The sequence below is a fragment of the Chlorocebus sabaeus genome, chromosome 1, assembly GCF_047675955.1.
Source record: "Chlorocebus sabaeus isolate Y175 chromosome 1, mChlSab1.0.hap1, whole genome shotgun sequence".
NCBI lineage: Eukaryota > Metazoa > Chordata > Mammalia > Primates > Cercopithecidae > Chlorocebus > Chlorocebus sabaeus.
Window position 1 is genome coordinate 45907341 of NC_132904.1, and position 18689 is coordinate 45926029.

The 18689-nt window shown below is 40.9% G+C and overlaps 1 pseudogene; it reads left to right on the top strand.

Annotated features, from left to right (window-relative positions):
* Positions 1 to 16093: 16093 nt before the first annotated feature.
* LOC103239030 (mas-related G-protein coupled receptor member X3-like) lies at positions 16094 to 17083 on the top strand (annotated as a pseudogene).
* Positions 17084 to 18689: the final 1606 nt, after the last annotated feature.

The window sequence follows — 18689 nt, forward strand, 5'->3', positions numbered from 1 at the left end:
ATTTAGCCAATTTACATTTAGCACTAATATTGTTATATGTGAATCTGATCCTGTCCTCATGATGCTAGCTGGGTATTTTGCACATTAGTTGATTCAGTTTCTTCATAGTGTCATTGGTCTTTATATTTTGGTGTGTTTTTGTAGTGGCTGGTACTAGTTTTTCATTTCCGTATTTAGTGCTTCCTTCAGGAGCTCTTGTAAGGCAGGCCTGGGGGTGACAAAATCCCTCAGCATTTGCCTGTCAGGAAAGGATTTTATGTCTCCTTTGTTTATGGAGCTTAGTTTGGCTGGATATGAAACTCTGGGTTGAAAATACTTTTTTTAAAAAATGTTGAATATTGGCCCCATTCTCTTCTGGCTGGTAGGGTTTCTACAGAGAGATCTACTGTTATTCTGATGAGCTTCTCTTTAAGATAGCCTAACCTTTCTCTCTGGCTGCCCTTAATATTTTTTACTTCATTTTAACTTTGGAGAATCTGACAATTATGTGTCTTGGGGTTACCCTTCTCAAGGAGTATCTTAGTGGTGTTCTCTCTATTTCCTGAATTTGAATGTTGGCCTGTCTTGCTAGGATGGTGAAGTTCTCCTGAATAATATCCTGTAGGGTGTTTTCCAACTTTGTTCCATTCTCCTTGTCACTTTCAGTTGCACCAATCAATCATAGGTTTGGTCTTTGCATATAGTCCCATATTTCTTAGAGGTTTTGTTTGTTCCTTTTCATTCTTTTTTCTCTAATCTAGTCTTCACACCTTATTTCAGTAAGTTGATCTTTAATCTCTGATATTCTTTCTTCTGCTTGATTGATTCAGCTGTTGATACATGTGCATACTTCACAAAGTCCTTGTGCTGTGTTTTTCAGCTCCATCAGGTCACTTATGTTCCTCTCTGTACTCGTTATTCTAGTTAGCAGTTCCTGTAACCTTTTATCAAGGTTCTTAGCTTTCTTGCATTGGGTTAGAATATGCTCCTTTAGCTCAAAGGAGTTTGTCATTACCAACCTTCTGAAGCCTACTTCTGTCAATTCGTCAGTCTCATTCTCCATGCAGTTTTGTGCCTTTGCTGGAGAGGAGTTGCTAACATGGAGGAGAAAAGGCATTCTGGTTTTTGGAATTTTAAGGGGTTTTGCACTGCTTGTTCCTCATCTTTGTGGATTTATCTACATTTGATCTTTAAGGCTGACAACCTTTGGATGGGGTTTTTTCTGTGGGGGTCTTTTTAGTTATTGTTTTCTGTTTGTTAGTTTTTCTTCTAACAGTCAGGCCCCTCTTTTGCAGGTCTGCTGCAGTTTGCTGGAGGTTCAATCTAGACCCTGTTCACCTGGGTACCACCAGTGGAGGCTGCAGAACAGCAAAGATGGCTGCCTGATCCTTTCTTTGGAAGCTTCATTCCAGAGGGTCACTGGCCCGATGCAACCAGAGCTCTCCTGTATGAGGTGTCTGTCAACCCCGTTAGGAGGTCTCTTCCAGTCGGGAGGCACAGGGGTCAGAGACCCACTTGAGGACGCAGTCTGTCCCTTAGCAGAGCTGTTGCACTGTGCTGGGAGGACCCCCCCTTGTCAGCATTAGCTGCTCTCTTCAGAGGCAGCAGGCAGGAAAGATCAAATCTATTGAAGTTGTCCCTTCCCACAAGTTCTCTGTCCCAGGGAGATGAGAGTGTTATCTGTAAGCCCCTGACTGGGCCTGCTGCCTTTCCTTCAGAGATGTCCTGCCCAGTGAGGAGGAATCTAGAAAAGTAGTCTGGCCACAGCTCCTTAGCCACGCTGTGGTGAATTCTGCCCAGTCCAAATCTCCCAGCCTCCTTAGCACTGTCAGGGGAAAACCACCTACGAAAGCCTCAGGAATGGCAGATGACCCTCCTTTTACCAAGCTCCATCATCTCAGGTTGACTTCAGACTGCTGTGCTGGCAGTGAGAATTTCATGCCAGTGGTTCTTAGCTTGCTGGACTCCTTGGAAGTGGGACCTGTTGAGTAAGACCATTTGGCTCCTTGGCTTCAGCCCCCTTTCCAGGGCAGTGAACCGTTCTGTCTCACTGGGGTTCCAGGCACCACTGGGGTATGAAAAAACTCCTGTAGCTAGGTCAGTCTCTGCCCAAACAGCTGCCCAATATTTTGCTTGAAACCGAGAGCCCTGGTCGTGTAGGCGTATGAGGGAATCTCCTGATCTGCCGATTGCAAATACCATGGGAAAAGTGTAGTACCCAAGCTGGGGAGCACAGTTCCTAACAAATTCCCTTGGTTGGGGAGGGATGTCCCCTGGCTTCTTGTACTTCTCACATGAAGCAACGCCCCACCCTGCTTCTCCTTGCTCTCCATGGGTTGTACACACTGCCTAAAAAGTCCCAATCAGATGAACTGGGTACCTCAGTTGGAAATGCAGACATCACCATCCTTCTGCGTTGGTCTGGCTGGGAGCTGCAGACTAGAGCTGTGTTTATTCAGCCATCTTGGCCTCTCTCTTGTACAGATTTTTAAGTGAACATAGTTTCCCAGTTTCTAGGATAAATTTTCAGTTTCTAGGATACACTGGATTGCTGGATTGTATGAAAATGCAAGAGGATTTCCCAGAGTAGTTCTACTATTGTACTTTTTCATTGGTAGTGTATGAGACATCCAATTCCTTCAAACGTCAGCCAGTATTTGAAACTATCAGTATTTTATATTTTAGCCATATTGAGAGGGTAGAGTGGTATCTCATTGTAATTTTTATTTATCGCCCTAAACATTAGTGATGTTGGGCATCTTTTTATGTGTTTATTTGTCATGCATATATCTCCTTGCTGAAGTATCAGTTCGTCTTTTGCTCTGCTTGAATCCAGCTCTCCACTAACTCCGTGCCTGTTCCCACAGAACAGAGTGTGGCTGGAGCAGAACACACAACCATGCCTCGCAGTTTCACTGTACATTTATGACCTTGAACCTGAAATGTTCACTTATACCTCCTGAACAGTCATGTGACATTTCCATAATTGCCTCTCACTCTCCAAAGGAAAATCTTCACACCCCTCTTCTCTCTCCTGAAACCGCCTACTCCTCATTTTTTAAAAAAAATCATTCTCCGATGATGCTTCTCTGAGAATTACTCAATCTCCCCAGAGCGAACCTACCTACCCATCTGCCTCTGAGCACATCTCTCTGCATTTTCTCTCATGCCAGGAAATGGGCTCTGCAAATTCCTGTTTGAAACTACCCTTTCCATTTGTGCAGTTTCTCCTGTTCCCTCCTGAGAAACATTTTATAACATTATTGCCTCTGCCTTCTACATCATCAGTGTTTCTTTCTCTAATGAATCCTTCCACTGCAATTGAAACACCCCATCCTATTGTGGGCTTAAAACACCATCCAAGCCCACATTCCTGTCCATCCACAGCCTGATTTCTCTACAATCCTTTAGAAAGAAATACATATATCTTCCAAAGAGTTTTCTGTACTCATTATCTTCATGTCCTCACTCTTCCTCATATCTTCTCATACCTCTATCTCTGTCTCTTAGCTATATCATTAAATTTAACTTTTTGCTTGATAATATATTTGTGACAGTAATAAAGTCAGAACTTTCAAAAATAATCTTTAAATACACACACTGCAAGCTGTCATTCCCATGTTAGGTCCTCAGGCATCCTTGCCTTGTTAACAAAGACATGTCATATTATACTTAATAATAATTTTGTATTAATTCACAAATATTTAATGATAAAACAACTACATATTTTTATCATACAATATATATACTTGTCTGCATTCTTTTTAAAAAATCTAACAAATTCTGGAGGGCCTTTTATGTTAGGTTTGTTGCTCTTTCTGTGTAGCTACAGAGTATTCTACTCACAGATAGACCATAATTTATACAGTATTGATGGCTATTTTGGCTGTTACCAGTCTTTTACTGTAAATAACACTGTATTTATTAACTTAGTACATAGATCTTTTGAACATGCACAAATGCATCTCCAAGATAAATTCCTAGATGAGTAATTACAGAGAAAAAAAGAATGATACTTTATAGATGCTTACATGAGCTGCAAATTGCCTTCACTGTAAGTTCTAAACAACTGCATCCTCAGCAGAAATGGGTGAAGGTGCCTGATCCCACTCTATCCCCACACTGTATGCTATAAAACTTAATGGTTTTTTAGATTTTGGTAAGTAAAATAAAACTCTAATTTCTATTGGCATGTCTTTTATTATAAGTTGCATTTCTCCTCTTTCTATATGTTTAGGAGCCATTTTTATTATCTAGAAGTTGTGAATCATAACAAAGTTATTTTCTTATTAGCTTTTTGAATTTTGAATTATTAGTATCATTTTAGAAAAATTTGTCTCAACTGAGAAAATTTATACTTTGACTATAACACACATTACCAAATATCTCCCAGTTCATTTATTTTATTTCATTTGTTAATTAATTTTTTGAGACTAAGTGTCCATCACCCAGGCTGGAGTGCAGAGGTGCATTCTTGGCTCACTGCAACTTTCCTCTACTGGGTTCAATTGATTCTCTTACTCATCCTCTCTAGTAGTTGGGATTACAGGCCTGTGCCACCACACCCAACAACTTTTTGTATTTTTAGTAAAGACTAGGTTTCACCATGTTGGCCAGGCTGGTTTCATACTCCTGACCTCAGGTGATCTGCCATCCTCAGCCTCCCAAAGTGCTGGGATTACAGGGGTGAGCCATCACGCCCGGCCACAGTTTATTTATATTTTGATTATGATGGTTCATGTCATGCAAATAGCTTTTGTTTTGTTTCGTTTTTATTTTTTTGAGACAAGGTCAGGCTTTATCAGCCAGGCTGGAGTGTAGTGGTGTGATGTTGGTTCACTGTAATCTCCGCAGCCTGGGCTCAAGCCATCCTCCCACCACAGTGTCCCGAGTAGTTGGGACTACAGACATGCACCACCACACCTGGCTAATTTTTGTAATTTTTGTAGAGATGGGTTTCACCATGTTGCCTAGGATAGTCTCAAACTTGTGAGCTCAAGCAGTCCACTCACCTTGGCCTCCCAAAGTGCTGGGACTATATGAGTGGACCATCACAGCTGGTGTTCTTTTTGTCTTTATTAATATATATGAGTGGGCCATCACAGCTGGCATTCTTTTTGTCTTTATTAATATTGTCTTTAATATCTTCTGTTTTCTATTCTATAATTGAAAGTCGTTTTCCACTTTGATTTGAAAACTATTTTACTATGGCTCCTCCAGGTAATTTTATTTTCATTATAAAATTTTAAGTACTGTATCCAGATTTATCCTCAAATCATATGTAAAGTATGCTTCCACCTTTATTCATTTCACATAGAAACTCAGTTGTCCCAATCCCATTCATTCATCAGTGCCTGTTTTACACACTACTTTGATATACAACCTTTATCATATATAGGCATACGTTGAAGATATTGGAAGTCTTCTTAAACCAATGCAATAAAGTAAAAATATTCAATAGAGTAAATCATATGAATTTTTGGTGTCCTGGTACATGTAAAAGTTATGCTTACACTATACTGTAGTCTATTGAGTGCGCAATGGCATTATGTCTAAAGCAATCTACATGAATTACTTTAAAAATACTTTTTTACTAGGAAATCGTAACCATCATCAGAACCTTTATCAGCCAAATGCTTTGCTGCTGGAGGGTCTTGCTTGATATTGATGACTGCTGAGGTGGCTGCTGAAGGTAAGACTGGCTGTGCCAATATCTTAAAACAAGGCAACAGTGAAGTTTGCCACGTCGATTGACTTATCCTTTTATGAAAGATTTTAATGTAGCATGCAATGCTATTTGATAGCATTTTATACACAGTAGAACTTCTTTTACAATGGAAGTCAGTTCTCTCAAACCTTGCACTGTTTTTATCAAGGAAGTTGAACAAGATGGAATGTGATGGGAGAGGCTTATATATATTGGATATGGGACAGAGGCCAAGAATCATCTCAGGTAGGGTTTGTGTCTCCAGTACCTCTGGCCGCTGATTTGTCCATAGTCCTCATACAGGAAATAACAAGTCTGTCCAGCATCTTCATAAGCCTGGATTGCTCACCAGCTTTGACTCCAGCTCCTGTGGGCATCTCCTGAATTAAGCAACACAGAAGGCTCCTCTGAAGTCACCGAATCCCAGAAAGGCTCTCCACCTTTAGAACAAGGGAAGTCTTCACCACTGGACAAAAGAGAAAAAGATAAGGGTAAGTACCAACAACTGTCTTTCAGTTATGGTTTTTGCTATAAGATCATTTCTGTGTTTCCACCTAGGTGCTACAGGCAGGGGATCATGAGCTTGTTTCAGGAAAAGACAGGAGACATGAAGTTTCCTTCTGGAAATTGAGTGCTGCCAACTCAGACAGTGTGAGCCTCAGTTGGGGTCCCCACTTCTGATTTATCTCCCCATATCACCTCCTTTATTCCAATCACTGAATCTGTCCTCATGGAGAGAATTCTGCCTCTCACATTCATTTAAGGAGCTAAAGGACAAGTAGGCATTGCTTCACAGAGTTGAACTGCTGTAGAAGCAGGTTTTGTTGTTTTACTTACTTTTCTAAATTGTTGTTAATCCTTGCCTGTCTATAACATTCAAGGAAGGAAAAGGAGGTCCCAACTGAAATGACTGAGGAGTATTTCATGAGGGAAGTATTTACAAAGATGTGCGAGGTTAAGGGAAAGAGACAATGCATGGGTCAGCACCCTAAGCAGCAACACATAGGGGAGCACTACTTCCTCCCTTAGGCTGAAAGGGAGAGGGAAGGAGCAGTTACCATTGACACCATAGCTATAGTTGTAGCTATAAGGGTGGGAGAGCATGAGCAGGCAGATAGAGAAGCCCTGCATGGCCAACACAAAGCCACACAGGCTGATATGCTTTGGATCTGTGTCCCCACCCAAATCTCATGTTGATTGTAGTTCCCAGTATTGGAGGGAGGACCTGCTGGGAGGTGATTAGATCGTGGGGATGGTTTCTCATGAATGGCTTAACATCATCCCCCTTTGGTATTGCTGTAGTGATAGTGAGTGAGTTCTCATGAAATCTAGTTGTTTAAAAGCGTGTTGCACCTCTTCCCTCTCTCTCTTGCTCTTGCTCTCACTGTGTGAGATGCCTCACTCCCCCTTTGCCTTTCACCATGATTGGAAGCTTCCTGAAGCCTCCCCAGAAACAGAAGCTGCTTACTGTAGAGCCTGCAGAGCCATGAGCCAATTAAACCTGTTTGCTTCATAAATTTCCCAGTCTCAGGTATTTCTTTATAGCAATTCGAGAATGAACCAATACACAGGCAGAGAACCAGGAGGTGGAAATCCCAAGTGGCTCTCCTGCTGTCCTCCAGTATCCTGCTGGTGTGTCCCAGTGTCACTATTCCACCAGATACTGGGATTAAAAAGATTCCCACTGATGTGGTACATAGAAGCCACTCTCTTGGGATGTCAAACAGGATAGAGAAGAATGGAAAGCAAATCCTCATAGCAAATGAGACTATCCTTCTCTTCTTCTTATATCCTAATTCCTGGAGTTTTCTCTGTCTAAAGGTGATTGATACCTGTCTCATTTCAGCTCTATCAGACTACCTTAACATTTGGCATGTCTTTCTCTACTGTCACTTCTGTGCAGAAATGTTTGCATTCATCAAAAATGCATAGAAAACAAACTGTAATTTTAAAGAGAGAATATATTTCTTTTGTTAAGAATATAAGTTTGGTTGCTCTCATAAATACACAAAGTAGAAATATCTTAAACAAGAAAGTACAGTTGTGCCTCTAGGTCACTAGCTCCTGAATCTGCAGATTCAACAAACTAAAGGTGGAAACTATTTTTAAAATAGTGGTATGGTGGAGTTGTGTATGCATTGCACAGGAACAAACTTGTTTTTCCTTGTCATTACTTCCAAAAAATACAGTAAAACAAGAATTTACGATTGGCGGAGCAAGATGGCCGAATAGGAACAGCTCCAGTCTCCAACTCCCAGCGCGAGCGACACAGAAGACCGGTGATTTCTGCATTTTCAACTGAGCCTCTGCTGCTGATACCCAGGCAAACAGGGTCTGGAGTGGACCTCAAGCAACCTCCAACAGACCTACAGCTGAGGGTCCTGACTGTTAGAAGGAAAACTATCAAACAGGAAGGACACCTACACCAAAACCCCATCAGTACATCACCATCATCAAAGACCAGAGGCAGATAAAACCACAAAGATGGGGAAAAAGCAGGGCAGAAAAGCTGGAAATTCAAAAAATAAGAGCGCATCTCCCCCGGCAAAGGAGCGCAGCTCATCACCAGCAACGGATCAAAGCTGGACGGAGAATGACTTCGACGAGATGAGAGAAGAAGGCTTCAGTCCATCAAATTTCTCAGAGCTAAAGGAGGAATTACGTACCCAGCGCAAAGAAACTAAAAATCTTGAAAAAAAAGTGGAAGAATTGATGGCTAGAGTAATTAATGCAGAGAAGGTCATAAACGAAATGAAAGAGACAAAAACCATGACACGAGAAATACGTGACAAATGCACAAGCTTCAGTAACCAACTCGATCAACTGGAAGAAAGAATGTCAGTGATGGAGGATCAAATGAATGAAATGAAGCGAGAAGAGAAACCAAAAGAAAAAAGAAGAAAAAGAAATGAACAAAGCCTGCAAGAAGTATGGGATTATGTAAAAAGACCAAATCTACGTCTGATTGGGGTGCCTGAAAGTGAGGGGGAAAATGGAACCAAGTTGGAAAACACTCTTCAGGATATCATCCAGGAGAACTTCCCCAACCTAGTAGGGCAGGCCAACATTCAAATCCAGGAAATACAGAGAACGCCACAAAGATACTCCTCGAGAAGAGCAACTCCAAGACACATAATTGCCAGATTCACCAAAGTTGAAATGAAGGAAAAAATCTTAAGGGCAGCCAGAGAGAAAGGTCGGGTTACCCACAAAGGGAAGCCCATCAGACTAACAGCAGATCTCTCGGCAGAAACTCTTCAAGCCAGAAGAGAGTGGGGGCCAATATTCAACATTCTTAAAGAAAAGAATTTTAAACCCAGAATTTTATATCCAGCCAAACTAAGTTTCATAAGTGAAGGAGAAATAAAATCCTTTATAGATAAGCAAATGCTTAGAGATTTTGTCACCACTAGGCCTGCCTTACAAGAGACCCTGAAGGAAGCACTAAACATGGAAAGGAACAACCGGTACCAGCCATTGCAAAAACATGCCAAAATGTAAAGACCATCAAGGCTAGGAAGAAACTGCATCAACTAACGAGCAAAATAACCAGTTAATATCATCATGGCAGGATCAAGTTCACACATAACAATCTTAACCTTAAATGTAAATGGACTAAATGCTCCAATTAAAAGACACAGACTGGCAAACTGGATAAAGAGTCAAGACCCATCAGTCTGCTGTATTCAGGAGACCCATCTCACACGCAGAGACATACATAGGCTCAAAATAAAGGGATGGAGGAAGATTTACCAAGCAAATGGAGAACAAAAAAAAGCGGGGGTTGCAATACTAGTCTCTGATAAAACAGACTTTAAACCATCAAAGATCAAAAGAGACAAAGAAGGTCATTACATAATGGTAAAGGGATCAATTCAACAGGAAGAGCTAACTATCCTAAATATATATGCACCCAATACAGGAGCACCCAGATTCATAAAGCAAGTCCTTAGAGACTTACAAAGAGACTTAGACTCCCATACAATAATAATGGGAGACTTCAACACTCCACTGTCAACATTAGACAGATCAACGAGACAGAAAGTTAACAAGGATATCCAGGAATTGAACTCATCTCTGCAGCAAGCAGACCTAATAGACATCTATAGAACTCTCCACCCCAAATCAACAGAATATACATTCTTCTCAGCACCACATCGTACTTACTCCAAAATTGACCACGTAATTGGAAGTAAAGCACTCCTCAGCAAATGTACAAGAACAGAAATTATAACAAACTGTCTCTCAGACCACAGTGCAATCAAATTAGAACTCAGGACTAAGAAACTCAATCAAAACCGCTCAACTACATGGAAACTGAACAACCTGCTCCTGAATGACTACTGGGTACATAACGAAATGAAGGCAGAAATAAAGATGTTCTTTGAAACCAATGAGAACAAAGATACAACATACCAGAATCTCTGGGACACATTTAAAGCAGTGTGTAGAGGGAAATTTATAGCACTAAATGCCCACAAGAGAAAGCAGGAAAGATCTAAAATTGACACTCTAACATCGCAATTAAAAGAACTAGAGAAGCAAGAGCAAACACATTCGAAAGCTAGCAGAAGGCAAGAAATAACTAAGATCAGAGCAGAACTCAAGGAGATAGAGACACAAAAAACCCTCCAAAAAATCAATGAATCCAGGAGTTGGTTTTTTGAAAAGATCAACAAAATTGACAGACCACTAGCAAGACTAATAAAGAAGAAAAGAGAGAAGAATCAAATCGACACAATTAAAAATGATAAAGGGGATATCACCACCGACCCCACAGAAATACAAACTACCATCAGAGAATACTATAAACACCTCTACGCAAATAAACTGGAAAATCTAGAAGAAATGGATAATTTCCTGGACACTTACACTCTTCCAAGACTAAACCAGGAAGAAGTTGAATCCCTGAATAGACCAATAGTAGGCTCTGAAATTGAGGCAATAATTAATAGCCTACCAACCAAAAAAAGTCCAGGACCAGATGGATTCACAGCTGAATTCTACCAGAGGTACAAGGAGGAGCTGGTAACATTCCTTCTGAAACTATTCCAATCAATAGAAAAAGAGGGAATCCTCCCTAACTCATTTTATGAGGCCAACATCATCCTGATACCAAAGCCTGGCAGAGACACAACAAAAAAAGAGAATTTTAGACCAATATCCCTGATGAACATCGATGCAAAAATCCTCAATAAAATACTGGCAAACTGGATTCAGCAGCACATCAAAAAGCTTATCCACCATGATCAAGTGGGCTTCATCCCTGGGATGCAAGGCTGGTTCAACATTCGCAAATCAATAAACATAATCCAGCATATAAACAGAACCAAAGACAAGAACCACATCATTATCTCAATAGATGCAGAAAAGGCTTTTGACAAAATTCAACAGCCCTTCATGCTAAAAACGCTCAATAAATTCGGTATTGATGGAACGTACCTCAAAATCATAAGAGCTATTTATGACAAACCCACAGCCAATATCATACTGAATGGGCAAAAACTGGAAAAATTCCCTTTGAAAACTGGCACAAGACAGGGATGCCCTCTCTCACCACTCCTATTCAACATAGTGTTGGAAGTTCTGGCTAGGGCAATCAGGCAAGAGAAAGAAATCAAGGGGATTCAGTTAGGAAAAGAAGAAGTCAAATTGTCCCTGTTTGCAGACGACATGATTGTATATTTAGAAAACCCCATTGTCTCAGCCCAAAATCTCCTTAAGCTGATAAGCAACTTCAGCAAAGTCTCAGGATACAAAATTAATGTGCAAAAATCACAAGCATTCTTATACACCAGTGACAGTCAAACAGAGAGCCAAATCAGGAATGAACTTCCATTCACCATTGCTTCAAAGAGAATAAAATACCTAGGAATCCAACTTACAAGGGATGTAAAGGACCTCTTCAAGGAGAACTACAAACCACTGCTCAGTGAAATCAAAGAGGACACAAACAAATGGAAGAACATACCATGCTCATGGATAGGAAGAATCAATATCGTGAAAATGGCCATACTGCCCAAGGTAATTTATAGATTCAATGCCATCCCCATCAAGCTACCAATGAGCTTCTTCACAGAATTGGAAAAAACTGCTTTAAAGTTCATATGGAACCAAAAAAGAGCCTGCATCTCCAAGACAATCCTAAGTCAAAAGAACAAAGCTGGAGGCATCACGCTACCTGACTTCAAACTATACTACAAGGCTACAGTAACCAAAACAGCATGGTACTGGTACCAAAACAGAGATATAGACCAATGGAACAGAACAGAGTCCTCAGAAATAATACCACACATCTACAGCCATCTGATCTTTGACAAACCTGAGAGAAACAAGAAATGGGGAAAGGATTCCCTATTTAATAAATGGTGCTGGGAAAATTGGCTAGCCATAAGTAGAAAGTTGAAACTGGATCCTTTCCTTACTCCTTATACGAAAATTAATTCAAGATGGATTAGAGACTTAAATGTTAGACCTAATACCATAAAAATCCTAGAGGAAAACCTAGGTAGTACCATTCAGGACATAGGCATGGGCAAAGACTTCATGTCTAAAACACCAAAAGCAACGGCAGCAAAAGCCAAAATTGACAAATGGGATCTCATTAAACTAAAGAGCTTCTGCACAGCAAAAGAAACTACCATCAGAGTGAACAGGCAACCTACAGAATGGGAGAACATTTTTGCAATCTACTCATCTGACAAAGGGCTAATATCCAGAACCTACAAAGAACTCAAACAAATTTACAAGAAAAAAACAAACAACCCCATCCAAAAGTGGGCAAAGGATATGAACAGACATTTCTCAAAAGAAGACATTCATACAGCCAACAGACACATGAAAAAATGCTCATCATCACTGGCCATCAGAGAAATGCAAATCAAAACCACAATGAGATACCATCTCACACCAGTTAGAATGGCGATCATTCAAAAGTCAGGAAACAACAGGTGCTGGAGAGGATGTGGAGAAATAGGAACACTTTTACACTGTTGGTGGGATTGTAAACTAGTTCAACCATTATGGAAAACAGTATGGCGATTCCTCAAGGATCTAGAACTAGATGTACCATATGACCCAGCCATCCCATTACTAGGTATATACCCAAAGGATTATAAATTATGCTGCTATAAAGACACATGCACACGTATGTTTATTGCAGCACTATTCACAATAGCAAAGACTTGGAATCAACCCAAATGTCCATCAGTGACAGATTGGATTAAGAAAATGTGGCACATATACACCATGGAATACTATGCAGCCATAAAAAAGGATGAGTTTGTGTCCTTTGTAGGGACATGGATGCAGCTGGAAACCATCATTCTCAGCAAACTATCACAAGAACAGAAAACCAAACACCGCATGTTCTCACTCATAGGCGGGAACTGAACAATGAGATCACTTGGACTCGGGAAGGGGAACATCACACACCGGGGCCTATCATGGGGAGGGGGGAGGGGGGAGGGATTGCATTGGGAGTTATACCTGATGTAAATGACGAGTTGATGGGTGCAGCACAGCAACATGGCACAAGTATACATATGTTGCAAACCTGCACGTTGTGCACATGTACCCTACAACTTGAAGTTTAATAATAATAAATAAATTTAAAAAAATAAAATAAAATAAAATAAATGAAATTAAAAAAAGAATTTACATGGCATTTACATTTTGTCAGTTATTCTAAGTAACTTAAAATGATTTAATGTGTCTGGGAGAAAGTGCATAGGTTTTGTACAACTATCACATCATTTTATATAAGGAAATTGAGCATCTGCAGATTTTGATGTGTGCTGCGGTTCCAGAAACAAGCCTCTTGAATACCCAGAAATGACTATCTTTGAGATCTGTGCTGGATGCTCCAAGGCATTGTACATCAGAATTGCAAAAATTACTACTCCACAATCCCTAGAGAGTTACCCTCATCCTTGTGATCCCACATGGTTTCCAGCCACACCAGCATTCCAGTATGATGGGAAAAAAATGAAGGAAAGGAGAAGTATTGCTGCTTTGATTGATCTTCTGAGCCAGGACTTGCTTATATCACTTTTGTGCATCTTTCCTTGAACAGCACTTTGTCATACAATGGCTCCCTCCATCAAGGAAAACTGGAATGTGGGTCGTTGTGCTGCTTTTAAACTCTCAGAATTGTTATGTGACCAAAGAGGAAAATGAATATTAGGGCAACGTAGCAGTCTCCTCTGCCTCTGACTGTTTCTGATTCTGTGCTCACATCAAGATTTATCAGGAACTCCTCTGAAATGATGAGTGATGTGACAGAGAACTGTATAGAAGTCTCATGAGAGCTCCAGGGATCAGGGGCTGTTAATGGACCTACTGTTTGTGTTGTGATCTCAGAAAAACCCTTTAATTTTCTAGGTCTTGGCTTCATCTTACGTTATATGAAGATAATAACATAGATGATATTTAAGGAATACATGCTACGTGTTGGTGATACCACAGTGAAAATGACAGGCATGACTTAGTTGTTATGAAGCTTCAGGTTTCATGAGGAAGACAAGTACACCATTACCCTAAATATAGATGGACAAAGTGTTTAGTGCTCTGAGTGTGAGTAACAGATGTTCTCCTTTTCCTCCCATTTCCTTTTTGGGCCAATCAGGGCAGTAGCAGCTTGTCTCTCTAAAAGAGCTCATGATGGATGAACTCACTCCAGATGCTTTTTTGTACTCCCAGAGGAGGGTGCATCTTCTTTCTACCTGGAAAGCTCCTGCCCATGTGCATTCTCAGGATTCCAGAGAAAAGGTGGCCTCTGATAGGCAAAAAGGAACTCCTGAATTTGTTCCTAAATGGCTTTCACTCTCCTCTATTTTGTTCCCTATTTGATTTGCTTCTCTTTCTCTATCTGAAATTTGTTTAGTTTTTTTTTTCAACCCACAATTTTGACTGCCAACTTGGATTTAACTTGAGAATCACTCCTCTGCTTTACCCCCTCTAACATGTATAATTGACAGAGTGGTGCGGGTCTAAAGGGCTGCTCCAAGACTAGATTGTGAGTCATCCCTGCTGGGCTCAAATTCACACTATATGAGTCCGAGAATGAATAGTTCACTTTTTGTGTGTTCCAGTGCATTATCTGCCATATGGGAATAATACTCATTCTTACCTCCTAGGCTCTTCAGATGATTAGGAGAGACAATACCTTAAAAACTCTCAATCAGCTGCTGTTATTCTCCCATATTAGACCCAGTCCTCATTCTCCAGTTGAAATCTGCATGAACATCTCTCTTTATACTCCACGCCCTACACATGTCCTATATCCCATCATGGACTTCTCTCATACAAATGTTTACAGCAACAAAGAAATGCTAACAAAGATCTCCTGAAAGAAAGAATGAAATCGGTTTACATTGTTTATACCCAGCAGAACACTTAGCACTGCCCCATAGATATTCCAACACTTCAATAACCTTTTTCAGTGGCACTCAGACCTCGCCCTCACTTACTCTTTCCTCTGCTATATGGCTGAGCAATTCAACTCAGACCCACACCCTACACAAACATTGTATACAAAATGCTTCTAGATGTTCAGCATAACCACATCGAGTCCTCATTTTAAAGACACATCAGTGGTCAATTTCAGGTTAGGCACATATCAATAATTCTTTTTAACACAGATAGAGTTGTCCACAAATAGAATTCTGATGAATGAAATTTTCTTCATCTAATTACACTTATGTGTTCTGATGTTGTACATGGTGCTTTCATTTTTATTTTCCATTTCACCAAAATCTACCATTACCATTAGGCTCCTCATGCATGCATTCATTCATTGAATGAATGTTTATGAAGAGCACAGTGTGCTGCTCATGGAAACAGGTACCGGGAGTATGAAATGTAAAATGTAGTCCTGTCTGCAATGACTGACACACTGAGTTATTTCTCACCCACGAGGCCCAGCCATTTTCACACTTATCCTAGCGAAGGTCACATTTTCCTCTGGTTCATAATGCATGGTCTTCTTTTCTGTCCATGGATGATCAGTCCTAGTCATGAGGGTGTCACAACCACCTCTTATTGTATCTGAATTCCTCCACCTGAGAGAAAATGTCAGGCCCAAGATACAGTAAGGATTGGGTCCACAGCCCTGGCCGGATGAGTTGGGGTGTTTTGATCATAAGGTTATTCCCATGTCAGCACAGAACTTGTGTGGCAGCAGACAGAGGTCAGGCTTCAGAATCAATAAGAACTGGATTTCAGACTGGATTTGAGGACCCCCACCTTTTGATAGGTGACTTATTCTCTGTGAACCTCTGTTTCTCTCTCCTTAAAATAAAGACAGTAAATCTCACATGGCAGGGTGGTGGGGAGAATCAAAGATGATACAGCTGGTGATCATATCTGGTTTGTGTTCCCAGGGGCACCAGACTGGGGTTTCTGAGCATGGATCCAACCATCTCAGCCTTGGGTACAGAACCGACACCAGTTATCAGAACAGAGGAGACTCTTTGCTACAAGCAGACCCTGAGCCTCACGGTGCTGACGTGCATCATTTCCCTTGTGGGGCTGACAGGAAACATGGTTGTGCTCTGGCTCCTGGGCTTCCGCATGTGCAGGAACACTGTCTCCATCTACATCCTCCACCTGTCTGTGGCTGACTTCCTCTTCCTCAGTGGCCACATTATATGTCCCCATTATGCCTCATCAATAATGTCCATCCCATCTCTCTAATCCTCTATCCTGTGATGACATTTCCCTACTTGGCAGGCCTGAACATTCTGAGCACCATGACCACTGAGTGCTGCCTGTGCGTCCTGTGGCCCATCTGGTACTGCTGCCGCCGCCCCACACACCTGTCAGTGGTCATGTGTGTCCTGCTCTGGGGCCTGTCCCTGCTGCGGAGCATCCTGGAGTGGATGTTCTGTGACTTCCTGTTTAGTGGTGCTAATTCTGTTTGGTGTCAAACATCAGATCCATCACAGTCGTGTGGCTGATTTTTTTATGTGTGGTTCTCTGTGTGTCCAGCCTGGTCCTAGTGATCAGGATCCTCTGTGGATCTCGGAAGATGCCGCTGACCAGGCTGTATGTGACCATCCTGCTCACAGTGCTAGTCTTCCTCCTCTGCAGTCTGCCCTTTGGCATTCAGTGGGCCCTGTTTTCCAGGATCCACATGTCCTGGTCTTATATTGTCATGTTCATCTAGTTTGATTTTCCTGTCATCTAACAGCAGTGCCAACCCCATCATTTACTTCTTTATGGGCTCCTTTAGGCACCATCAAAATTGGCAGAACCTGAAGCTGGTTCTCCAGAGGGCTCTGCAGGACATGTCTGAGGTAGATGAAGGTGGAGGGCGGCTTCCTGAGGAAACCCTGGAGCTGTCGGGAAGCAGATGGGGCCAATGAGGAAGAGCCTCTGCCCTGTCAGTGAGACAGGACTTTGAGACTAACACTGCCCTGCCACCCTTGACAGTTATATGCATTTTTCTTAGCCTTCTGCCTCAGAAATGTCTCAGTGGTTCCTCACCGTCTTTGAATAGATGTTTATCTAACCTGACAGTTTCAGCTTTCACCCATGGAATGCGTTAGTCTGACAGTGCAATGTTTAGATTCTCCTTGATATTACCAACACATTTTCTGTGTTATCTTACACTGAATCTTTCTTACGGAACACTTTTTCTATGATTTTCATTGTAATGAATGGAGTTCCTGTCTGAAACCTTAAAACTCTTTATACTTGTTCGTACCTGATTATATCAAGAAGGAAGATTCCTTATTAATCTGTCAGACTATGTTCCCCTAAAAATCATGTTTCCTTTTATGACTGGAGGCATTACTGCAGTTGGTAACTTGATTCTGAATAAGTGAGTTCTGCTATCTCTAAGTTCCATTGAATTCTCATATATAGAGCAAAATAATGTGCTTAGAGACAAAATCTCTCTTCATAAAAACAGTCCAGGGAATTGGTTTTATGAAAAGTCCTCTGATGTCATTTGTCCACAGAATGGTGACATGTTGGTCTTGGTTTCTAGCAAAGACAACCATAGCCCCTTCCCCTTAAGAACCGGTAAGTTCTTATTTAGCTCTTCCTGGACTAATGGACCAGTGAGGAGCCCATAAATATGTCCCATCAGTTCAATTTGGCCAATGGAAGCCTCAGTATTGGTTTCAAAGTGGAAATTACCTTGAAAATCATTTATTTGCTTGCACATTGTTTCAGTTGCAGGAGAATTCTCCATACTTGAGGGTTTGTATAAATTGTTCTGGCTTAACTTTCAGTTCGTTTTATGGCTGTTAACATGAGAAGCAACATTGAAAACATCTGAACTTTCCATGCTAATGTCAATTGTAGTATCTGGATAATAACTTACAGTTCATACAGAATTCTAATACATACTGTGACATAGATGAACCCAGAAACATCGTGCTTAGCAATATAAGCCTGATACCAAAGAACAATATTGTAAGTTCAAATTTTATGAGGTATTGAAACTAAGAAATTCATGAATACAGAAAATAAATTAGGAGGAGTCTGGTGCTGGATGATGGAGAGAATGAGTAGCCATTATTTAATGAGCACAGAATTTCTGTGTGGAATAATGAAAAGTTCTTAAAGGGCGCAGTGGTAACAGTTACAACTTATTTTGAATGTACTTACTGACACTGAATTGTATACTTTAAATGGTTATAGTTGTCAAATGTATGTTACATAAATTTTACCACAATTAAAAACGGAATTTTAGAAATGGAATCAGTATAAAATTCAGAACTATTTTCTACCAGTGGTTATTTCTTCCCCAGATAACTCAAGCAGACAGAAGAGACATCAAGAGAATGTGTGACATCACAGCTGGCTGTTTGCTTCTCACCGACAGTGAGGCTGCCCCTCAGATTGACCCTCACTGAAGGGAGCTGGCACACGCCATTTGAATGCAGGAGAGACATTACAAAGGAGCTATGAAAGCCATAAAGAGGTATATAGTTTTCAATTTGTTCAAACAAATTTATTGGTGGCTCCTATCACACTGTTCACAATGTTGAAC